The sequence below is a fragment of the Hemiscyllium ocellatum genome, chromosome 34 (genome assembly GCF_020745735.1).
Source record: "Hemiscyllium ocellatum isolate sHemOce1 chromosome 34, sHemOce1.pat.X.cur, whole genome shotgun sequence".
In the NCBI taxonomy this organism is placed as follows: Eukaryota; Metazoa; Chordata; class Chondrichthyes; order Orectolobiformes; family Hemiscylliidae; genus Hemiscyllium; species Hemiscyllium ocellatum.
The window spans coordinates 11,457,710-11,483,599 of record NC_083434.1 but is presented as its reverse complement, the minus strand read 5'-3'; the positions used below and the strand labels follow the sequence as shown (position 1 = coordinate 11,483,599).

Sequence of the window (25,890 nt, the reverse complement as noted above, 5' to 3'; positions counted from 1 at the left end):
TGTCTGCATCATCAAATCCATCCAAGAGCACTCTGTGATATTGGAGCCTGTCTGAACAGCATTGGGTAGAGAGGGTAGAAGAGAACTTTGCTGGAGTTTACCGGCGAAGTAAAGGATGATAGGCAAGTTATAATATACCTGAAATGGGCAGGTTCAGCACATTAGCTCTAAATTTCTTACATTTCAAGTATGTTTGAGTCACCTCACCCCCTCACTAATATTGCAACTTACAGATCCATGCCCCACTCATTCCGGTCATCTCTTGCAATATCTCTTACTGTAATCTAATCTGTTTGATGATTTTCAATTCCTCAAGTCCAGAAGTGGTCAAGCATTCAATCATGTTGTCACATACTTTACAAATTCCTGTCCAAATCCCTTCATCTTGTTACATTTCTCCCCTTTAGAGTCATAGAGATGTACAGCACAGAAACAGACCCTTCGGTCCAACCTGTCCATGCCGACCAGATAACCCAACCCAATCTAGTCCCACCTGCCAGCACCCGGCCCATATCCTTCCAAACCCTTCCTATTCATATACCCATCCAAATGCCTTTTAAATTTTGCAATTGTACTAACCTCCACCACATCCTCTGGCAGCTTATTCCATAGATGTACCACCCTCAATGAAAAAGTTGCCCCTTAGGTTTAGGATGAGAGGGGAAGATATAAAAGGGACCTATGCCCTCTACTTCTGGACTCCCCCGCCACAGGGAAAAAACCTTGTCTATTCATCCTATCCATGTCCCTCATGATTTTATAAACCTCCATAAGGTCACCAGTCAGCTTTTGACGCTCCAGGGAAAACAGCCCCAGCCTTTTCAGCCTCACCCTATTGCTCAAATCCTCCAACCCTGGCAACATCCTTGTAAATCTTTTCTGAACCCTTTCAGGTTTCCCAACATCCTTCCAATAGAAAGGAGACCCGAATTGCACGCAAATATTCCAACAGTGGCCTAACCAATGTCCTGTACAGCCGTAACATGACCTCCCAACTCCTGTACTCAATACTCTGACCAATAAAGAAAAGCATACCAAACACCTCCTTCACTATTCTATCTACCTGTGACTACACTTTCAAGGAGCTATGAACCTGCACTCCAAGGTCTCTTTGTTCAGCAACACTCCCTAAGACCCTACATTAAGTCCTGGATTTTGGAAAAGCAAATCAGACCATCACCTCACATTTATCTCCATCTGCCACTCCTCAGCCCATTGGCCCACCTGATCAAGATCCTGTTGTAATCTGAGGTAACCTTCTTCGCTATCAACTACAGCTCCAATTTTGATGTCACCTGCAAACTTACTAACTGTACCTCTTATGCTCACATGCAAATCATTTATATAAATGACAAAACATAGTAGACCCAGCACCGATCCTTGTGGTTTATTTGAAACAAAACACATAACTCTCAGCACTGTCCTGTGCCACCTCCGTTCCTACACCTACTCCACCCAACTCTTAACATGAAATGCCTGGAGATATTTTGCTAGGCTGATTGTTGCACAAGTGATACATTACAGCAATACCTATAATTTAATACTTCTGTTGTTTTAATGAAAAAGTCAAGTAATTCTCACTTTAGGTAGTCATTGTTTGCAATTGTCAAATTTTCAAACACTGCTCAGTGCTGATAATCTCTTGTAGAAGTAGCCAAGTTTAAAACTAATGCAAATTTTTTTCAGAGGAAGCTCATTTCATTACTGAGCTGAATCAGAAAGCTATGGACACTTGGATGCAAAATTTGAGTTAACTCTCCAGTGCATAATAAAGAGTGCTGTCAAATCAAAGACCTGCAGAAGATGGCTATCCAGGCCACAGTGTTTGTATCACCTTCGATCATTTTGGTTTAATTAGTGTAAAATTATTCTCCTGTCCCCACCCACGCCCCCCATACCCTTAATGTATCAACTTATTTAGATACATTAAATACGTATCTAATGCCCATTTGAACCTGTCTCCATCACACTTTCAGACAGTGGATTAGAGACATCAACTACTGAACATGGAAAAAGGCTCTCTCACATCTCACATTTACTTATTTTGTAAAAGATGCTGCTTTTAGAATGAGGAATTAATCAAAGACCCCCAGATGTGCCTTCTAAGGCAGGTGTGAAAAGTCCCGTCGTAGTCTCTTCAGTGCCCAGGCCAATATTAACATACAAGGACCACTTTGCTATCTGTGAGACTTTACTGTGCAACCTACATTACAAAACTGACAAAATTTTGAAATACTTAATTGGCTGCAAATAGCTTTGAGGCATTGTGAACGATTATATATATCGTACGTACACACACACCCCTAAATCAATAACGGCTCATCCCTTGTGAGTGGTGGAGTGGTAGTGACCTCACTTCTGGGTCAGAACACACTTATCCAAGACTCAACATCCCTAAAGGTGTGTGCTTTAATAGCTTGATTTAAAAAGTCTATAAACATGAATCTTCTTTTCTTTTACCTTTGAAAATCCTGTTAAGGATAGACCATTAGTGATCCAAACTGATGTTTACCACCACCTTCCAAAAATGTTGTTTGCCAGCTTGCAATAATCCTTTCATCATGACATGCTGTATCCATTTTATAGGTTCATGCAAATCACATCTCAAAGTACTTGGTTTTAAGCCGCAGTCATTAAATAAAAAAACAACTCACAGGGACCTCATTTAAACAACTTCATTGGCAACTACTTCTCTTAGTAACGTAACTACACTTGTAGTTATTTGGCAAAGGGTTGCTTTGAAATATTCAATTTTTGAGATCACAACGTTGTTGGCATTGAGACTTGTCACCAGAAAATGGCTGTTTATGTTCCCATGTTGTCAATAATAGAATAAAAGAGGAATGTGGATGAACATTTGAAGCCAAGAATACTATACAGTGATGGGTATACAGCCACAAGTATGTGGGCTGGGGTTGGTTTTATTTTGGTTAGAGTGGTGCTGATGAAGGGCTCCTGCCCAAAACATCGATTTTCCTGCTCCTGGGATGTTGCCTGACCTGCTGTGCTTTTCCAACACCACTTTAATCTTGACTCTGATCTCCAGCATCTGCAGTCCTCACTTTCGCTTTGGATTTATTCTGGTGTTACTCAATAAAAAGTGTCAACACGGGCAGAAGGGTCAGATGGCCTCTCTCTGTGTTTTAACCTATTTAGAAGGTTATAAATAACTGCAGAGTAAATCGTTCAGGATTGGCGTTGTTCTGACATTAATAGGGTCCTAGAATTTTTACAGCATGGAAAGAAACCCTTTAGCCATTGTGAGCACATCAATCTATTCCAATCTCATTTTCCAGCACTTAGCTGGTAGCTTTGTATGTTACGGCATCTAAGTAGTTCTTAAAATGTCTCACGAGTTCCCACCTCCACCAACCTTTCAGGCAGTATTTCAAATCCTCACTAGGCCTCATGCCCATTGTGTTGAAACTGTCTCTCCTGATTAATGATGCCCCAATGGTAAAACATTTCTCCCTAACTCCTGTGTAAGATTAAAATAAAAAGGATTAGAAAACATCCAGGGTTGCACTGTTTATAGTACAATGCAACCGGTGTTACAAACAAGCCAGATGAACTGAGGGCACAAATAGTCACAGACAGCACGATGTCTTTACTATAACAAAAATTGGTTAAAGGAGGAAAAACTGGCAACTTATAACATGCAGAATTTTCAGGCAGGAGAGAGTGAGTGACAAAACAAGAAGGGATTAGCATTATTGGTTAAAAAAAAATCAGTTACAGTTGTGAAAACAGATGATACACTAAATGAGTTAACAAATGAGGTTTTATGGGTTGAACGTAGGAATAAAAAAGATGCAGTCACACTACTAGGAGTATATTACAGACCCCCAAATAGGAAAAAAGGGAGATAGAAGATCACATATGTAAGTAAATCTCTGCCAACAGAAATAAGAGAAGGAGACGTTAACTATCCCAATATCAACTGGGTTTCAAAGGGTGAAAAATTCATCTCCTGTGTCCTGGAATTTTTAAAAAAAATGTGACAAGCCCAAAGACAGGAGATGCAATTCTGGATTTAGTTTTGGGAAATGAACATGGGCAAGTGGGTGAAGTGATAGTGGACGACCAAATTGAGAATCGTGATACAATTTGGTTAGATTTAGTATAATTATGGAAAATAAAAGATAAATCAGGAATAAAATGTTTTCGACTGGATAAAGACAAATTTTACAAAACTGAAGTCATTTAGCAATCTTGTCCAGTTCACCCCAACCAAAGGATAAATTAATGGTAAACCACTGGGAGGCACTAAAACGTGAGAACCTTAGGACACAAAACTGTCGTGTTCTCTCCAAAAATAAGAAGGTACTTCCAAATCTAGACTCATGGCTTCTAGAAAAATATACAGGGAAGATTAAATATAAAAGAAAGCTTGTGATAGTCACAAAAAAAATCAACCTAAAAAGAAATAAGGAAATCAAAGACAGGGCATGAAAAAAAAATTAGCAAGTAAGATAAAGGAAAATCCAAAAGACGTTTCACTAGTATGTAAACTGCAAAAGTATTTTTAAGAGAAGTGGGACCTATCAGAGATGAAGAAGGGAACTTGTATGGAAATGCAGCGGATATGGGAAGATTTCAAATGAATTTTTCATCTCCATATTCACAAAGGAACGGGATGATATGATACAGTAAACCGAGAGGTGCAGTGTGAAATATTGGACAAAAATAATCAGGAAAGGAAGTGTTAAAGGAGTTGGAATTCTTGGAAGTGGATTGTTTCCTCAGATGGTGAAGGAGGTCAGGGAGGAAATAACAGATGCTCTGAGGATTATTATCCAATCTTCACTAGATTTAGGCAAGGTGCCAGAGGATTGGAGGAACGCAAATATGGTTCTGTTGTTTAAAAAGGATACAAAGAAAATGTGGGTAAATTGTTAGAATCAATCGCGGGAAATCAGATAAACTGTCACTTAGAAAAGCATGGACTACAGGTATAGTCAGCATAGCATTATTAAGGGAAGGTCATACCTTATTACTGCAGGTTACAACGGGATCTTAAATCAGATGGGCTAATGGGCTGAGGAGTGATAGATGGAGTTTAATTTAGATAAATGTGAGGTGATGCATTTTGGGAAAGCAAATCAGACCAGGACTTATACACTTTATGGTAAGGTCCCAGGGAGTGTTGCTGAACAAAGAGACCTTGGAGTGCAGGTTCATAGCTTCTTGAAAGTAGTCACAGGTAGATAGGATAGTGAAGAAGGCGTTTGGTATGCATCTCTTTATTGGTCAGTCCATTGAGTATACAAGTTGGGGAGTAATGTTGCAGCTGTACACGACACCGGTTAGGCCATTTTTGGAATATTGCATACAATTCTGATCTCTTTCCTAAAGGGAATATGTTGTGAAACTTGAAAGGGTTCAGAAAAGATTTACAAGGATGTTGCCAGGGTTGGAGGATTTGAGCTATAAGGAGAGGCTGAATAGGCTGAAGCTGTTTTCCCTGGAACGTCAGAGGCTCAGAGGTGACCTTATAGAGGTTTATAAAATCATGATGGGCATGGATTGGATAACAGACAAGTGTGGGGGAGTCTAGAACTGGAGGGCATAGGTTCAGGGTGAGAGGGGAAAGATATAAAAGAGACCTAAAGGGCAACTTTTTCATGCAGAGGGTGGTGCATGAATGGAATGAGCTGCCAGAGGAACTGGTGGAGACTGGTACAATTACAGCATTTAAAAAGCATCTGGATGAGTATATGAATAGGAAGGGTGTAGAGGGATATGTGCCAAGTGCTGCAAATGGGACTAGATTAGGTTCGGATATCTGGTCGGCCTGGATGAGTTGGACCGAAGGGCCTGTTTCTCATGCTGTGTATCTCGATGATTCTATAAATTTGAGGAAATGACAAGGAGGATCAATGAGTGTATGCAGGGCATGTTGTCTACATGGACTTTAGTAAGGCATTTGACAAGGCCACACATGGCAGACCAGTCAAAAAAAGTAAAAGCCCATGGGATATGAGATAACGATCAAATTTAGATGAAAGTTGGCTTAGTAACAGGAAACAACAAGTCATGGTCGATGGCTGCCCTTGTAAATGGAAAGCTGATTCAAATGATTTTCCACAGGGCTCGGTGTTGGAATCCCCATTGTTGTTTATATATTAACAATTTGGACTCAACATGTTGGACACAGTTGGGAAATTTGTAGATGACAAGAATTAGCCATGTAGTGGGTAATGTGGAGAACAGGTGTAAGCTCCAAGATGATGGGTTGGTGGAGTGGGCAGGTGAGCGATAAGTGGAGCTCAGTTCTGATATGTGTAAGGTAATGCATCAAGGGAGGTCAAACAGTTAAAGGGAATTCACAATAATTAGGAATATACTGAGAGGAATAGGTGAAGTGAGAGATCTTAGCATGCAAGTGCACAGTTCCCAAAGACAGCAGTATGTATAGATAAGGTAATAAAGGCGGCAAATGGAATTCACTGCCTTCATTGGCAGAGGTACAGAATACAAAAATAGGGATACAATGATGAAACTGTACAAGACGGTGATGAGGCCACAGCTGCAATATTGTATGCAGTTCCGGTCACCCCACTACAGGAAGGAGAGTGCCTTGGAGACAGTGCAGGGATTTACTGGAATATTGCCTGGGCTGGATAACTGTAGCTGCAATGAGAGATTGGAGAGATGATTAGATTCCTTACAGTGTGGAAACAGGTCCTGCAGCCAACAAGTCCACACCAACCCTCCGAAGAGCAAACCACTCATTCCCCTACATTTATCCATGACTAATCCACCTAACAATATGGGCAATTTAGCATGGCCAATTCACCTGACCTGCACATCTTTGGACTGTGGGAGGAAACCGGAGCACCCAGAGGAAACCCACGCAGACACAGGGAGAATGTGCAAACTCCACACAGACAGTTGCCCGAGCTGGGAATCAAACCCGGGTCCCTGGCGCTGTGAGGCAGCACTGCTAACCACTGAGCCACCGTACTCCCAAAGATTGGTGTTGTTTTCCTTGGAACAGAAAGGCTGAGGGGCAACATGATAGAGATATACAAAATTGCGAGGGGGGAGAGAAAGAGTAGACAGGAGAAACTTGTTTCACTTGGCAGAGAATTCAAAAGCCATGGTTTTGTAAGATCATGTCAACAAACTTGATTGAATTTTCAAAAAAGATAACTTGGTGTGTAGGTGGGGGTGATGCAGAAATTTGGACGACATGGACTTCAGTAAGGTTTTTGATAGCTTTTTAAGCAGGCTGCCTTGCAAGAACCTATCAGCCTACGGGGATCCAAGGCAATTTCACAACTTAGATTCAAAATTTGCTTAACAGCAGGAAGCAAAGGGTGACGGTCGAACGGTTTTTTTTGTGACTGGAAGCCTGTGTCCACTGGCATAGCACAACACACCACCCTCTGCATGGAAAAGTTGCCCCGAGGTCCCTTTTATATCTTTGCCCTCTCACCCTAAACCTATGCCCTCTAGTTCTGGACTCCCCCAATTCAGGAATAAGATCTTGTCTAATTATCTTATCTGTGCCTACATGATTTTATAAACCTCTATAAAAGGTCACCCCTCAGCCCGTGAAGCTCCAGGGAAAAGAGCACCAGTTTTGAGGTTGACTGCTTCAAAGGCATCCCTCGGAACTCTGAGACTTTATCGCAGTTACAATTTTTAAAAAAACACAAAGATCTCAAGCCCTCAATTCCCTCACACGCTGCTTATGGGCCATCCAGCTCATACACCGTTCATAATCCCCTGTCTCTCATGACTCCTAATAACTTTCATGCCACCCCATGATTCATTTCTTTATAGTCCCACATCAAGTTAGCACCAAATCATGTCTCCATCAAGCCTTTACCCTTACTCTCTCCCTGCCAATTCACCTAGCGTCCACCATGTAAAGACTTTAGCAACCAGGCTGAAATCAAATACAGACCACTATAAAAACTCATTAATAAAAGCCAATTCAACACATTTGAATCTCATCCAGTACAGAATTCCAGACCCAGAACCTGAAACATTGCCCTCCTCCCTCAAAATAGTCCTACAAATAAACTGTGCTCATACCATTCAGTGCTACCTGAGCTCAAACTCAATGGATAAGTTTTTATTGTTTGTGAAAATGAATAATTAAGTACCAGGGCTGAATACATGCTTCAGTAAAAGATTCAACTTGTAACTGAGTGAGGTCACATCATCATTTTAACTTACTCCCCAAGTCTCCCAAAAATAGATCTTGTTAGACAGTCATTTCAAAAAGAAAGAACATTTGAATAGGTTTATGAAGTACTTGTTAATTTGCATTTAGCAGTGACTAAATTTGGTACATGCTAAAAAATAAAATCAAAGTTTAACCTTTTAAAGTTCATTTCTAAAATACACGATGCCTTAGATCTACTTTCAAATCAAAAAAGTGTACTTGATTACCTAAGCCCTGTACTCATACCATGTGACTAAGACATGGGCAGCAAACTGTGGCTCAACATTCTGGTCTCATTCTGGGGTGAGTGGGTACATGTGGAATCTCATGTCATAAGTCAGTCATTGTGCCATTTTGCCTGCAGCATTCTGCTCCTTGGTCATTTTCCTCAAGGTAAGGTGGGTGCCTTCTTGCAAACAATGGTAGCCAATAAAAAAAACTTTAAAAGGCCTATTAAAGTCAGATTGTCAATATATGATAATGCAGCTGCTAAGGCAATTTTTTTTAAATAAATAAGGCAGTAGGCACTTAAAATAAAAATGGAGTGGCCCTCTATCTTTCCTGAAAAGGACATCTGCTGTTTTTTTCAATGCTGAAAGTAGTTTGAAGAGGTCACTGGAATGTATGCCCAAACTCTGGTCACTAATTTGCCAATTTCTGAAAAATCAGAGTGAGTTTCTGACCCCTGATAAAAATCAGCGGGAAACACAATTTGCCCCTGACCTCTAACATGTAAAGTAACTAATAATATGGTCCTGCCTCAAATGTCAACTATCCTATCATTCTCCGATTATTTTATCTGTCGTAATTCGCAATGCAAAATGTGGGAGATTAATAACGTTGAACAATTCTAGGACTATCACACATATGCAGAAGTTGTCCAGATGGGCTGGCTTGAGGCCAGAGTTGTTGAGTTTGAAAATGGAACCAATGAGCTGCTTCTTGCTACCAAGGCAGATAGCTCACATGAGCAAACTCTTCAACCTTGCAAAGCTGTCTCATCTGACCCAAGTTTCACTTCACTACGGTGGGCATAGGATCCATCTGCTGTCCCCAGAAGAGCAGTATTAAGGTGAGCCAATTGAAAGGCGGCATGATGGCCCAGTGGTTAACTAGCACTGTTGCCTCACAGTGCCAGGGACTCGGGTTCGATTCCAGCCTCGGGTGATTGTCTGTGTGGAGTTTGCACATTCTCCCAGTGTCTGAGTGGGTTTCCTCCGGGTGCTCCAGTTTCCTCCCACAATCCAATGATGTGCAGGTATGGTGAACTGACCATGCTACATTGCCAGGAGTGTTCGGGGATGTGTAGGTTAGGTGCATTAGTCAGGGGTAAATATAGGATGGTAGGGGTATAGGTCTGGGTGGGTTGCTTTCGGAGAATCGAAGTGGACTTGTTTCAGAGAACACCTCTGGGACACCCGCACCAACCAACCCAATCGCCCCATTGCTGAACACTTTAAATCTCCTTCTCCCACTCCACCAAGGGCATGCAGGTCTTTGGCCTCCTCCATCGCCAGACCATTGCAACATGACGCCTGGAGGAAGAGCGCCTCATCTTCCACCTAGGAACCCTCCAACCACAAGGGATGAATGCAGATTTCTCCAGCTTCCTCATTTCCCCTCCCCCCACCTTTTCTCAGTCCCAACCCTCGGACTCAGCACCGCCTTCCTAACCTGCAATCTTCTTCCCAACCTCTTCGCCCCCACCCCCTCTCCGGCCTATCACCTTCACCTTAACCTCCTTCCACCTAACGCATTCCCAACGCCCCTCCCCCAAGTCCCTCCTCCCTACCTTCTATCTTAGCCTGCTTGGCACACCCTCCTCATTCCTGTAGAAGGGTTTATGCCCGAAATGCCGATTCTCCTGCTCCTTTGATGCTACCTGACCTGCTGTGCTTTTCCAGCAACACATTTTTCAGCTCTGATCTCCAGCAACGGCAGTCCTCACTTTCTCCTTGCTGGGCTGAAGGGCCTGTTTCCACACTGTAGGGATTCTAAGGCCAGTCTTGCTGATCTGAGAATTCACTTCAGTAGTTCGCTTGTATTTTCAGCCCTCAGATCTCTCTTACCAACTCATGCTTTCCACCCATGCCTGTTCTCCAAGTACACACACAGCACAGAACTAATGAACCTCATAAACCAAAAGAGAAAATGCTGGAAAATCCCAGCAAGTCTGGCAGCATCTGTAAGGAGAGAAAAGAGCTGACGTTTCGAGTTTAACTGACCCTTTGTCAAAGCTGCTTTGACAAAGGGTCAGTTAGACTCGAAATGTCAGCTCTTTTCTCTCCTTACAGATGCTGCCAGACCTGCTGAGATTTTCCAGCATTTTCTCTTTTGGTTTCGGATTCCAGCATCTGCAGTAATTTGCTTTTAATGAGCCTCATAGTTAGAATGGTACTTGTGGAAGGGCTTAGAAACATCCATTCATGATTTTATTTTTTTTTAAAAAGCTGTTGAAACAACCAAACCTTTAAAGCTTCAATATTGAAGTTTTAAGAACTTAACTCCTCTTTAATTTGGTGCAATTCAAAATTATTAATCGCTCATAAAAAAAGTCATAACATCAAAAAGATATTCATCAAGCAAAATTTTCCCTTCTGCACCTGTGTCAACAAAATTGATTCTTGTAATGGAAGTCTGGACAAGTCTTTGTGAATGTGATCTCTATCAAGGGCTTTGTATTTTCTGTAGACTTAAATCAGATAAAAGTCAAAAAGAGGGAAGTTTTTAGATTGCATCCCAGACCATTTCTTTATGTTTATATGCTGAATGTCTCTCCAACAAAGAGGGATCTGGGTGACAACACTAAAGAACGTTTTGAAAGTAATTACAACAAACCAAGTTGGGTTTCTTTTAAACAAAGGTAGGACAAAGCTTTTTTTTAAAAGTATTATTTTATCAAGGTGCTGCTATAAATCAAATTGCCTATTTTCTTGGACTGGAAGGATAACTAATTCAAATTAAATGGTTGAGAAAGAAACTGTCAGATCACATACAGCACAAATGGGAGATGTTCAAGTAGAAAATAAGAGATATAGATTAAAAGGTATTCCAAATAGGATTCTGAGGAATTCCTTCAAGAGATGGACTTCCATAGTATATGTAATTTTTAAAAAGGAAACTCAAAAGGGATAGGGAAAGGAAATTCAAAAGAAAGGAATTATGGTCACGCGTAAAGGCATTGAGCATAAACTAAAGAGATATTAGGAATAATACAGAAGAAAATTCAGGAAAGATGGAAAGTCCCAAGAACATTTTTTATTAAATTCACTGTGGAATATGGAAGTCACTGGCTGATTGTTCTAGGATTCCTTGATGCCACACTCCGTCAAATGTGGCCTTGTGGTTAAAGGCAGTCACTTTCACCTCACCTCTGGAAGTCAGCTCTTTTATCCAAGGCTGTAATGTGGGTAGAAGCTGAATGGCCATGGGGGAGCCCAAACTGAGCTATAACCTGCTCATTGGCGCTAACTAAGTGTTACCTGATAGCGCGCTAATTGGCCAAGTTGGATTTGTTCTGCCTTTTGTGTACAGGACATACTTGGACATTTGCTGAAAATGTGTTGCTGGTTAAAGCACAGCAGGTTAGGCAGCATCCAAGGAACAGGAAATTCGACGTTTCGGGCCAGAGCCCTTCATCAGGAATGAGGAGAGGGTGCCAGGCAGGCTAAGATAAAAGGTAGGGGGGAGGAACTTGGGGGAGGGGCGATGGAGATGTGATAGGTGGAAGGAGGTCAAGGTGAGGGTGATAGGCCGGAGAGGGGGTGGGGGCGGAGAGGTCAGGAAGAAGATTGCAGGTTAGGAAGGCGGTGCTGAGTCCAAGGGAATCGACTGAGACAAGGTGGGGGGAGGGGAAATGAGGAAACTGGAGAAATCCGAGTTCATTCCTTGTGGCTGGAGGGTTCCCAGGCGGAAGATGAGGCGCTCTACCTCCAACCGTCGTGTTGTTATGTTCTGGCGATGGAGGAGTCCAAGGACCTGCATGTCTTCGGTGGAGTGGGAGGAAGAGTTAAAGTGTTGAGCCACGGGGTGGTTGGGTTGGTTGGTTCGGGCGTCCCAGAGGTGTTCCCTGAAGTGTTCTGCAAGTAGGCGGCCTGTCTCCCCAATATAGAGGAGGCCACATCGGGTGCAGCGGATGCAATAGATGATGTGTGTGGAGGTGCAGGTGAATTTGTGGCGGATTTGGAAGGATCCCTTGGGGACTTGGAGAGAAGTAAGGGAGGAGGTGTGGGCGCAAGTTTTGCATTTCCTGCGGTTGCAGGGGAAGGTGCCGGGAGTGGAGGTTGGGTTGGTGGGGAGGTGTGGACCTGACGAGGGAGTGGTGGGGGGTGTGGACCTGACGAGGCAGTATATATCCACCAGGGCTATATTTCCCTCCCCTCCCCTATCAGCTTTCTGCAAAGATTCCTCAGCACTTTATACTAGGACATTTTTCCACATTGTTGGGTAGGTGCCAGTGTTAATGCTTTGTTGTTGGAACATCTTAGCTAGGGGCGCACCAAGCTCTGGAGCACAGGATTTCTGTATTATTGCTACAATTTGCAGTGTCTTGTGCCTCCAATTTCTGATATTATGCCAAGTGACCTGAATTGGCTGGAGACTGGAATCTGTGATGCTGAAGATCATTGTGGGAGGCTAAGATGGATCATGTACTCAGCATCCCACACTTAAAATTGTTGTAAATGCTCTAACCTTATCCTTAGCATGATCTGCTGGGCTCCCCATCATCGAGGATGGAGATATTTGTGAAGTTTCCTTCAATAAGGAGTTGTTGTTTAATCAGCCACCACCATTCATGTTTGGATGTGGCAAGACTACAGTGCTTATGTCTGATGCCTTGTTTGTCGAAAGAGACCTGGGAGTGCAGATTAATAGTTCCTAGAATGTGGTGTCACAGGTGGATAGGATAGTGAAGAAGGTGGTTCCTTTATTGGTCAGAGCACTGAGTACAGGTGCTGGGAGATCATGTTGCAGCTGTACAGGATATTGCTTAGGCCACGTTTGGAATATTATATGCAATTCTGGTCTCCCTTCTATCGAAAGGTTGAAAGAAAGGGTTCAGAACTTGAAAGGGTTCAGAAATGATTTACAAGAATATTGCCAGGGTTTGAGGATTTCAGCTCTAGGGAGAGTCTGAATAGGCTGGAGCTGTTTTCCCTGGAGCATCGGAGGCTGATCTTATACAGGTTTGTAAAATCAAGAGGGGCATGAATAGGATAAATAGACAAGGCCTTTTCCCTGGGTTGGGGGGAGTCCAGAACTAGAGGGCATAAGTTTAGGTTGAGAGAGGAAACATTTAAAAGGGACCTAAAGGGCAACTGGTGCGTGCATAGAATGAGTTGCCAGAAGAAGTGGTGGAGGCTGGTACATTTACAATATTTAAAAGGCATCTGGATGGATATACAAATACAAATGGTTTAGGGGGATATGGGCAAAGTGGTGGCATATGGGATTAGATTAAGTTAAAAATCACAACACCAGGTAATAGTCCAACAGGTTTAATTGGAAGCACACCAGCTTTCACACTAGCACAGGCTCCACCCCCACCTGATGAAGGAGCGACGTTCCGAAAGCTAGTGTGCTTCCAATTAAACCTGTTGGACTATAATCTGGTGTTGTGTGATTTTTAACTTCGTACACCCTAGTCCAACACCGGCATCTCCAAATCGGTATTAGATTAGGTTAGAATATCTGGTCGGCATGGACGAGTTGGAGCAAAAGGTCTGTTTCTGTGCTGTACATCCTTATGACTCTATGAATTGTAGAACTCGGTCTGTCTCAGTTGCTGTATAGCATGGAAGTAGTCCTGTTTTGTAGATTCACAAGGTTGACACCCCATTTTTAGATATGTTTAATCCACATCACGATTTTGAAGAGCAGGGGACTTATCCCCATCAATATTTTTCACTCAACATCATAATATCAATTTACTACATGTCGGAGCTGACTGTGCTTAAACTGGCTGCTTGTTTCCACATTACTCCAAATGATGAATGCTTCAAAGTTACTTCATTAGTTTAACATACCTTGAGACACTGGGAAAGGTACTAATAATGTCTGCTTTTCTTCCCTTCATCTCATCCTAACGTTTTGATAAATGTCAAATCTAACTGAATTTCTGCTAATAATTACATCTATGAATGGATGATTAAAGTTGGGCCTGAATAGTATGAATAACAAACTAGCCAAATTTTCACACCCTATTAATACTGTGCACATTTATTAATGCTGGTATATATTTTAGAACAGTCAACTAACAAAACACAAGCAGGAAACAATTTGAGTCACTATCAGGACTCACTGTATATTGTCTGGATGGTGCTTCAGAAGTTGAGGTTCCACTTTGTATCATTTTACAGGGGTGTGAATACCTGGATACAATGAGATGGGCAGCATAGTGCTCAGCGGTTAGCACTGCTGCCTCACAGCGTCAGGAACCTTCGTTTGGTTTCAGCCTCAGGTGACTGTGTGTGTGTGGAAGTTTGCACACATTTCCTCTGGATGCTCTAGGTTCCTCCCACATCCAAAGAGTGCAGGTTAGGTGGATTGGCCATGTTAAACTTCCCTTTAGAGTCCAGGGATGTGCAGGCTAGGCAGGTTAGCCATGGGAAAGGGTTAGAGGTTTAGGATAAAGGGGTGGGTCTGATGCTCTTCAGAGGGGCAGTGTGGACTTGATGGACCGAATGGCCTGCTTCCACACTGTAGTATTTTTATACAAGTGGATAAATTATTTTGTTGATTGTTTTGCTGTCTGGAGGCAATTGCTGTTTGTGATGTGACTTGCACTGTGCCAAACCTTTTACTGAAGTAATTATTACAGTGTCGAATCTTTATTATTGAGACAATGTACATGATCCTGTTGTTACTTGTTCAGTATGTAAATTACCCATATATAATATTTCTCCACACCCTCATGGTGGTTTTTATGGCATAAGAATGCATGTGACAAGAATCTGAGTGCTAGAAATTTCAGCATAAAAGGTGGTGATTTGCCCATCACTGTGCCAATTCTTCAAAAAGAATTGTTTTACTTAAACAACTGATAGCTATTCTTGCATAACTTTTAAATCATTTTTCTATTTCACATTAATTTATTCTTAATATATAATGTGAATTTTAATAATATTATTGTACTTGGATATCATGACATCTATTTCTAAGACATTCGTGTGAATATTTTCCTGATTCCATATCCTTTCAGAACATCATAAATTTCTGGCTTCCTCACTTGTCTTATTGGTTATCTTGAAATTATATTTCCTTTTTGTTACTAGCTTACCAACCAGTAGAAACAATCATTTTCTGTTGGCCATCTCAAAAATCTTGATTATTTTGAAAGCCTTTATTGGATTCTTTCATTTTGCGAAGAAAGAACTCTCAATTCCATCGATTCATAAAAGTAGCCTAAGGTTATCCATAACAACTTCTGGCTTGTCATTTTCCCCTCTATCACAGATGTAAAATTTGCCTTCTTCTGCTTCGTGGGAATTATTGCCATTACCAAAGATTTGGTAAAGGTTTGATAAGGTATGGCTTGCATCTTCTACTTTCTTCTTCCCACCTGCTTCAGACTTCTGAAATGTATACTATCCAGACCTTTACCAATGATAGTTGCATTTTTTCCCCCAAATACGATGTCCTGTTGAACACGCATCACCCACAGAGTGTTTTGTTCATCTTTGAGATATTCAACAGCCCCATCTTCACCTCTTCCTGTCAAAACTGAATCAAAGTCTATATTTAACAGCTTACCCGACACCTTTTGAAATGAGTAAAGATTTTGTAGATTTTACTTGATGTCAATTGTTGCAACTTAAGTAAACTGTACTTAAAACTGGAGTCAATGGGAATCAGAGAAACATTTGTTGGAGTCATACCTATCAAATAGCAAGATGGCTGTGCTTGTTGGAAGTCAGCCATCTCAGCTCCAGGATATCTCTGCAAGAGTTCCTAAGGCAGTGTCCTAGATCCAACCATCTTCAGTTACTTCATCAATGACCTTCCTTCCATCATTAGGTCACAAATAGGGATGTTCGCTGATGACTGTACAATGTTCAAAACCATTCATGACTCCTTAGATACTGAAGCAGTTCATGTCAAACACAAGACTTGGACTGAAAACATTTGCAACACACAAACCATGTCCAATAAGAGACAATCTAATTACCATCCCTTGACATTCAAAGACCTTACCAGCACAGAAATCCCCCATTATTAATATCATGGGGTTTGCTGTTGACCAGAAGTTGTACTGGACCAGCTAAAACCATGGCTATTAGAGTTGGTCAGAGGATAGGCATCTGAAGAAAGTATTTCACCTCCTGACTCCACTATCTACAAGGCACGAGTCAGGCGTGTGATGGGATACACCCTACTTGCAACTCCAACAATATTCTGACACCACTCAGGACAAACAGCCCACTTTATTGACACAACATCCACAAATATTTATTCTCATCACCACCAAGCTCAGTATCAGCTATTTGTCATCTGCAAGATGCACTACAGAAATTCATTAAGGCTACTTAGACAGCACCTTCTAGATGGTAATGGTTGTAGAAGAATAAGCAAATACATGGGAACACCATAACATGAAAGTTCCCCTCCAAGCTACTCAGCATCCTGACTTGGAAATATATCACTGCTAGTTCAGTATCACTGGGTAAGAATCCAAGGCAATAATGATATTGGGATCTACAGACTACGGCGTTCAAAGAGGCAGCTCACAACCATCTTTAAAGGGATGGACAATAAGAGTGCTGGCTTAGCCAGAAATGTCCACATCCCATGAATGGAGAAAATAAATCCACCTGAAGTGGCAAAGGAGGCTCCAGTTCAATGAATTAAAAGATAGCCATCCAAGAAGAAAAACAGATAGCCCCTCCAAAATGGAAAAGAAGACAGGCACCTCTCAGTACTGCATTGATGTGTCAAACCATATATGATCAAGAGTGCAATCAGACTTGGCTTCTGACTCTTCAGCAAGAGCACTAGCGACTGAACCAACTGAACTACCGCTTAACATTGAACACACGGACCATAAACATGAAGATACCAAGACAAGTTGTCACAATCAATTCCATTTCAATGATGAGTCAGCTAATTATAAAAAAAGGTGCAGCAAGTGACATCATTCTTAGCTAGGATCTCATAACTTCATCACTATCCAGTCATTCTGACTGGAAGACCTTGGATTTGGCATCAGCTGAACCAGTATGGCTCTACAGTATCCCAAAACCAAATATATCATTCACAATTACTACCCAGACTTGCATATGAAGAATGACTGTACAGGGGAAGATAGCAGATGACCCAACCCCAACTGAGACAAAATAAGGATTAAAAAATTCGAACACAATGAGAAATAAGAAAAAGGATTGAAAATTTTGGATTCTGAATTTGCTACACTTCCTGACTAATAGAACATGAGTGTGATGTCAGTGGCAGCAATATTCACAACTCCTCATCAGGAACAGTAAGATTCTGAAACTTTCATTACTCTTGTGTGTTAAAGGTAGGCTTTGGGGAGAAAAGCCAAAAGGGGGTAATCCTGTAGAATCACTCATGTGATCACCCATAAATCATCATTTAACAGGGATATGACTGATCACTAATGTGGTTAGTTAAAAGCTAGATTCAGCCCAGTTACTAATTTAGTACCTATCGCAAAATGTTTCTTCCAATAGAATCTTAATTCCTGTTCCTGATTGGGTTAGAAATCAAGATCAAAATAAGTTTCCTCAGCTTCACTTCAATCAAATTCAATCATTCAATCCATTCTAGTGGCATGCCATGTTCATAATCTGAACATTCTTACCATCTGTCAAGTCAATTGAAACCCAGCCTTCACAGTCTTAAATAACATTGCACACAGTGGATTCAATAGACTTGAACATTTCTATGCCAGTTTGACCATATGCTGAATTTGCTCCATGCAAAATCTATCCAAATTTATCAGTTCTCTTCCATCAATATAGAGAAGACATTAGTTTAAGGAATTATATTTATATTTTTCCCTGAACCGAATAAGGAAGACTTTTGGTGGACATCCCCTTGAGGATGACAGCACTGCACTTTTTGTGCAACTAATCTTTATTTTCATTTGGACTCAACAGCCTATTGGTTAAACTTTGAGAGTCAATAACCAGCACTTTTTTATAGTAATCCAGCAGTATAATATCATAAAGGACAGAAGATAACCATTTGGTTCATCACAACGGTGCTCCAAAAGACGCTACCCAAATTAGTCATACATCTCTGCTCTTTCACAAAGTTAAGCAAATCTTTCATTCAAGTATTTATTCACTCCTTTTGAAAGTAACTATTGTCTCTGGCTCCACAATCTGTTTTTCAGAGAGCGCATTTGAACCCATTAAATTGCCACACTAAAAGTTTCTCACCTTCCCTTCTATACTGCAGCAGTTCAAAAAGACAGCTCATCATAACCTTCAAGGGGAGTTCGGGATGGACAATACATGTTGGCCAGCCAGATAGTGACACCCACATTCCCCAAATGAGTGAAAAGCAAAAGTTAGAAGTAACTACACTTCACAAGTTTTTCATTGACTAGAAAATGCTTTTGGACATCATGAAGTTATGAGAAGTGCTAAATAAAAGCAAGTCTCTTTCTGGTTCATTTGTTAATTACCTTATGCAAGGTGATCAAAAATAGCAATAACTCACTTTTGCCTTTTCTCTTTCTGATGGCAGGATATTTCTCAGACTTGGAAAAGGTAGAAACTGTCTGACAGGCAAGATCATGGAACTACTGGAGTTTATAGTAATAGAATCGTCTGGTAAAAGGGGCAGAAGAGTCAAGTCATTTTCTCATTAGATTGACCTCTTCTCATTGTGGCAACAAAACCAGATGCAGGACAGTTATTTGTCAGCCACAGTTTTATAAAGGAACAGTTAGTGCTCTTCTTTGAAATTGTTTGAATCTCATAAGCACCAACAACCTCTACCTGTGCCTTCTAATTTCAGACAGCATGGCCACTACCCAAAAGGTTACCCATTTTAAAACTGAAATCAGGCCATGTTCACAATGATAGGATACTGTTTTCCTAAGTCCCACTATCCACCATCTTGCCTCTTTTTGTGGCCTTCTGTCAAGACCCAGTCATAGCCTGTCACCAGCAAGTCTCCCTATTCTGTCAGCAAAGAGACACAGTGCATATCTCTGGTTTACCATCATAAGGGTCACATTTTCAAGTTGAAGCCAAATTATAGCAGCACAAGGTAAGCTGTCGAGGGATGAAGCAGAAGACTATTCTTTCCACACAGGGTGCACGATAACTCCACATCAAATTGACAGTAAATCAAAGCAGAACCAAACAGCCACCAAAGGCTACACAACATCATGTGCTGGAACTCAGGTCCCAATTAGTCTTGAAAACAATCCGGTTGTTTTAAATCATGTTTGCATATAACACTGACCCCAAAAAAGTACAGATGTCGCCACTAAATTACTTTATTGACCTTACTGAAATTTTAGTGGAAAGCATTTAAACCCACTGCTACAAGGAACATATAATTAATCACAGGGAAGAGCAGAAGCACAAATCCAGGGGCAAGAAAGTGACAATATTTGGAGTGTTTGATCTATTATTTTGGTTGGAAGTAGAGGCACCAATGGGTTACCCCCATCCACAAAATACTTTGGCTTTGAAACCAGTAAGGAACATGGTTAGATCTGATAAAAGCATCATTTTCATTTCCAGACTAAACAGATGATAAAACAAAAACAGTGGTATTTGAAAAATCACTTTAGTTTTGCCAAAACACTTCGTGTTCCAAAAGTGGTTACGTGACAAGGTTGTTTTAAATGTTATCAAAAGAACTCCTGGTTGTATGCACGTATGACTGCTGTATATAGGAGTTACTTATTGAGAAAGGCATCTCTAAATAATTATGTTGTTACTTTCTATAAATTCTATGCCTAAGTTATGCCACAAACAAAGGATAAACATCATATAAAAATACCCAGCTCCATACCAACCAAATACGAGTTCTATAACAATCTTACACCCAAAGTAAAATTAAAACGGGTCAAACATTTGTTTTCACATTTCATACCTTGGGAGGAGAAAATTCCAGCCCCGAAGGAAAGAAGCTGAGATCAGTAGAAGTTGTTTATCTGCTGAAGTTATTGGACAGCCTGGTACGACAGCCGACCCACGCCTGGGAAAACACACACACAGAGGCGGGCACACGATGCAACTTTTCAGCTGCTGCAGCTTTCTAAGTAGCTCTGCTGATTCGATCGGCTTCACAACCAACAGACACGTCCCAGCCAGAGACAGCCTCACACCAGAAACAGACACTTCAGTTTTTGGTAGCTTTGCTTTCACGGTGAGCTGGCATGACTGGTTTCGTGAATGACTGATTTCAAAACACAACAGCTTTCTTTTTTACAGCAAGTTACCTCAGCAGACAACCACGTCATAAGCTGTCTCCACCCATGGTTAAACAGGAAACTGAACACAGAACTTCCTCCTTTCTCTGTGAACAGTTTGAGTATTGATAAAGAAGACTTCAGTTTTGCGAACAACTACTCAATGCGGGAGCTAATCCATAGATTCCAGTCAACAATTCTTCTTTGGGACGATCAACATCCTGAAAAAAGGTTAATGGTAATTAAAGAAAAATATATATCAAAGACACAGTGGCTCAGTGGTTAACGTTGCTGCTGCCTCACAGCGCCAGGTACCTGGGTTCGATCCCAGTATCGGGTGACTGTGTGGAGCTTGCCCATTACCCCCGTGTTTCTGCGTGAGTTTCCTCCCAAAATCCAAAGATGTGTAGGTCAGGTGAATTGGCCATGCTAAATTGCCCAGATTAGTCAGGGGAATGGGTCTAGGTGGATTATTCCCTGGAGGGTTGAACCAACCCTGAAACTTGGCACTGCCCTCTTGACCTGACATATCTGTCCATCTTGCTTTCCACCTCTATCCACTCCACCCTCCCCAACAACCTATCACAAACAACTTCTACCCATCACCATCCCACCTATCTTGCTCCCCAGCCCAATCCACGTATTTATCTCTCAGTCCCCTTCCCCCTCAGCTAATGTCTGAAATGTCAACTCTCCAGCTCCTCAGATGCTGCCTGCCCTGCTGAGCTTCTTCCAGTGCCACACTTTATGATCCCGCTTCATCGATGAGAAAATCTTCAAGCTAGCTATAGAGGACATGGACTGCTCATGTGAGCTTGCTGAGACTTTAATATTGAGGCAATCAAGGAAGTTTTATTGTGCTGAGGCTGCACTGCTGTCCCATTATCACTGCGGTGAATGTGTTCTTAACATGCTGAAACTTGTACCACTACTGTGAAACCAATGGCCTCTCTTCTCCAATGCAGGCATCAAAAGCACTCTTACCCACCCCAACCAACTCCAAAGAGGCCAGACCCTCACCCATCCAGAATACTGCAGCTGAAATCTCATCAGTGTCCCATATAAGTTCAATATAAACTCCCTGATTTTTTACTCCATGTCCCTACTAATGAAACATAGAATACTAAGTGCTTTATTAACAACTCTCCCTACGTGTCCTGCTTCCTTTAACAATTTGTACCCCAGATGCACACAGGTCACTGTACTTCTGCACACCCTTCAGAATTGTTTTATACTGTCTCTCAGTACAAACACCCTTTGTTTTATACTGTCTCTCCTTGTTCTCTGTACCAAAATGGAATACTTCACAGTTTTCCACATTGAACTTCACCTTCTACCTATCCACACGAGCCACCAGTTTGTCCACGTATCTCTATGAACTTCTCCAGTGTTCACCGTTTATAAGATTTCCATGTTATGGATTGTCTGCAAACTTTGAAAATTATTCCATGGTTTTGGCTGTGATTTACTTTGTGCAAATGCAGAGACAGTCAGTAGTAGAGTTGTAGAGATGTACAGCACGGAAACAGACCCTTTGGTCCAACTTGTCCATGCCGACCAGATATCCTAAATTAATCTAGTCCCATTTGCCAGCACTTGGCCCATATCCTTCTAAACCTTTTTCTATTCATGTATCCATCCAGATGCCTTTTAAATGTTTTAATTGTGCTAGCCTCCACCACTTCCTCTGGCAGCTGATTCCATACACGCATTACCCTCTTCATGAAAAAGTTGCCCCTTAGATCCCTTTCCCCTCTCAACTTAAATCTATGCCCTATAGTTCTGGACTCCCTCAACTCAAGGGAAATACCTTGTCTCGTTACCCTATCCATTCCCCTCATAATTTTATAAACCTCTATAAGGTCACTCCTCAGCCTCCAACACTTCAGGAAAACACCCTGGGCCTATTCAGCCTCTCCCTATAACTCCTACCGACCAGCCCTGGCAACATCCTTGTAAATCTTTTCTGAGCTCTTTCAAGTTTCACAACGTGTTCTGATAGGAAGGAGACCAGAATTATACGCAATTTTCCAAAAGTAACAAGCACATTCATCAGAGACACTTGATAAACTGGACCAAAAATTGCAGTGGCCCACCAATATCTTCAGTTTTTGTACTGGCTTTTGCATGTGCGCATCTGGTAGTCACCATGGACAGATTGGCAGGTGGCTGGAAGAAGACAGCAAGCCAGGCAGCATCAGCAGGTGCAGAAGTCGACGTTTCGGGTGTAACCCTTCTTCAGGACTCTGGACGGATTGGCAGCTATCACAGAAATCTGGGTTCAGCAAAACGTTTAGTGGCAGCCAAAAGTACATGAGGACCAGCACTCCATAATTGAGTCAAGGTGTTCAGCATCAACAGCAGGACGAGAGGGAGCCAAGGAACCTTGACCTTACTCCAGGTCCCCTTTCCTCTGAAGAAGACAAGGTGGTGGCAGCAGACACCCAGACAAAGGAGGAACGACCGACATGTCTCCCATAGGTTTCCTCCCAGGACAATATCCAAATGCCATACCTTCACACTGCTTGTGACCCCTAACACTGTGAATGTTGTAGCTGGGGGTGAGCCAACATCAAGATAGGACACTCTCAGCATGTCTGAATGAATGAATAATTTTATTGTCACAGATATTTGGGAAGATACCGTGAAAAATGTTTTGTTGCCACAACCCAACGCCATTTTTGATTGCAAAATTAATAAAAAGACATTACTTAAATGAAACTTTATCTTCTCATCAACTGACAGAAAAATATAAAGGCAGAAAAATAAGAAATAATGTTCAACTTTACAGTCCTTCTTGTCAAATTGTCTCCCTTCTGGAACAAGTACTTCAAGCACTTTATAGACTCTTTGGATCTTTTCTTCTTCCTCCTCCTTGAGAATTCCCTTCAGATCAAGATCCCTGAATGGGTTTGGACATGACTAGTCAGTCTCATGGCAATCTGTCGATTCTGCAGGTGCATCATCAGGTTAACCAAGCATTCCAGATTTTCCAAGATCATGCTGTAATTTGGCTTCCCATCCCATATTTGGATTTGTGAGGATGACATTTCTTCCAGATTCCTCCAGGCAGTGATTGAGGAGTTTGCTTGTTACCTCCTCTTGCTGCTGTCTATGCATCACAGTACACATTTAGCCATAAGGAAGCAGGAGCAATCGCTGAAGTTGTCCTCTCTAAAGTTGTCTGACTTTGACAGAATTGATTAGAATTAGAGTTAAAACACAAGGTGTCCAGCACGCAAGTATCTGAGGTGGAAGATGGGGCAAGGGTGGAGGAGTTTTATCTGTATGTGGAGGGATGGAATGTGTCTGACTCCAGTGGGAAATCAAGATGGGGGCCCTCGGCTAGCGCTGTTAGGAGTGGGGTCCAGTCAGGCCTAATGGAGGCATCTGGGGAGAGGATTTCTGAGTGATTGAGAGGGGCGGCATGGTGGCTGAGTAGTTAGCTCTGGGTGCCTCATGGCGCCAGGAACCTGGGTTCGATTCCAGCCTCGGGTGACTGTCTGTGTGGAGATTGCACATTCTCCCTGTGTCTGTGTGAGTTTCCTGCAGGGGTTCCACTTTCTTCCCACAGTCCAAAGATATGCAGGTTAGGTGGATCGGCCATGGGAAATGCAGAGGATGGGGTAGAGGGCTGCGTCTGGGTAGGATGCTCTTCAGAGGGCCGTATGGTCTTGACGGGCTGAATTGCCTGCTTCCACCCTGCAGGGATTCTATGATGTAGTATTTGGGTAGAGAGTCTTCTGAGTGAGCAGATGAGAGCTTGGGGAAGGTATGCTATTTTTCACCTCTCTTGATCAGCACAGTGCTTTGAGGGAGTAGCACATGAGCATTTACAGATCTAGGAAGCAGACTAGATGTTAAGAATTTTACACGTACTCTATTATAATGGACAAAATGTTTTGTCTGAGCCCCTGATCTGGGCCCCGTCATCCCCACTGATACAATGCATATTCTTCCCTTGAAGTTTCACCCTGGGTTTCTGGTTCACTCTCACTTGCCAGCCCTTTATCTCCCTCCCATTCCACTACTAAGTTACTGTCAACAACCGTCTCTTAAGATATTATCAGATAGCCACCCCATCCCCCTCAACCCTTCATTCTTATCAGCACCCTTTATCTGCTCCTCCAGCAAAGTAACTCTCTCGATACCCTCAGAGTTGTTCACTTTGACCATCATGTTCTCTGTTGCCCTGTTCTCAGCTCTGCATGTTCCAATGAACCCTCCCAATGTATTCAGTACCTTCCGATGTAAACATTTGACATTTTGGTCATCACAAGATGTTTGTCCCTTTTTAGGGATCTTTCAGAACATCCCTAAAGCCTCTGCTGTCCTCCTGGGAGTCTCTTGCTATCACCAAATTCTGACCTGAGAGGTTGCTTCAGGATTTTGGTGTCTTGACTAGTGCAACTGGTTTTGAATGAATGGCACTTCAGTGGTGGGCATGATTCAGCACTTTAAAAGGCTGGTTCAGTGGATCAGCAGGCTCTGAAGATACCTGGAAAAAAGACCCGGAAAAATATACCCTCATGCAATCAGCTCCTCTCCACGATCATGGTGACCCGTGGCAACACCAAGTCACAGATTCGAACAACCTCTGGTCTGCCCTCGAGGCCACCATCAACAATACCTGAAAAAACTCAGTCAGTTACTTAACCAGGAAACACAAGACTGGTTTGACAAGAATGATCAGGAGATCCAAGAACTGATAAACCGGAAGCGCTTGGAAGAGAAAAGGCAGACCTATAGGCGACTGAAGGCTGAGGTCGGACAATAAACCCACAACATGGGTAGAAAAAGCATTGGAGGCCCAACAAATGGATGACTATCATGAGTGGGATTTCATCTGTGTTGTCAAGACCACCTACAGTCCAAATACCCAAGGCCCCACCCCATGCTGGCCAGGGATAGGGTGACTCTTACCAAAGACAATTCATCAAACTACTCTGGGGGCAGCACTTCAGAAAATTTCCCAACCATGACCCTGTCACCAACCCAAGCGTCCTTGTGGGCGGCACGGTGGCACAGTGGTTAGCACTGCTGCCTCACAGCGCCTGTAGACCCGGGTTCAATTCCCGACTCAGGCGACTGACTGTGTGGAGTTTGCACGTTCTCCCCGTGTCTGCGTGGGTTTCCTCCGGGTGCTCCGGTTTCCTCCCACAGTCCAAAGATGTGCGGGTCAGGTGAATTGGCCATGCTAAATTGCCCGTAGTGTTAGGTAAGGGGTAAATGTAGGGGTATGGGTGGGTTGCGCTTCGGCGGGTCGGTGTGGACTTGTTGGGCCGAAGGGCCTGTTTCCACACTGTAAGTCTAATCT

At 42.3% G+C, this 25,890-nt stretch overlaps 1 protein-coding gene across 1 annotated transcript in view; it reads right to left on the bottom strand.

Moving 5' to 3' along the window:
• Nucleotides 1–20,560, bottom strand: part of LOC132832186 (E3 ubiquitin-protein ligase RNF144B-like) — an 88,771-nt gene extending 68,211 nt beyond the window's left edge. Inside the window, exon 1 of the mRNA XM_060849952.1 lies at nt 20,255–20,560. The gene's annotated coding sequence lies outside the window, so the exon portion shown is untranslated. The remainder of the gene's footprint in view (nt 1–20,254) is intronic.
• Nucleotides 20,561–25,890: the final 5,330 nt, after the last annotated feature.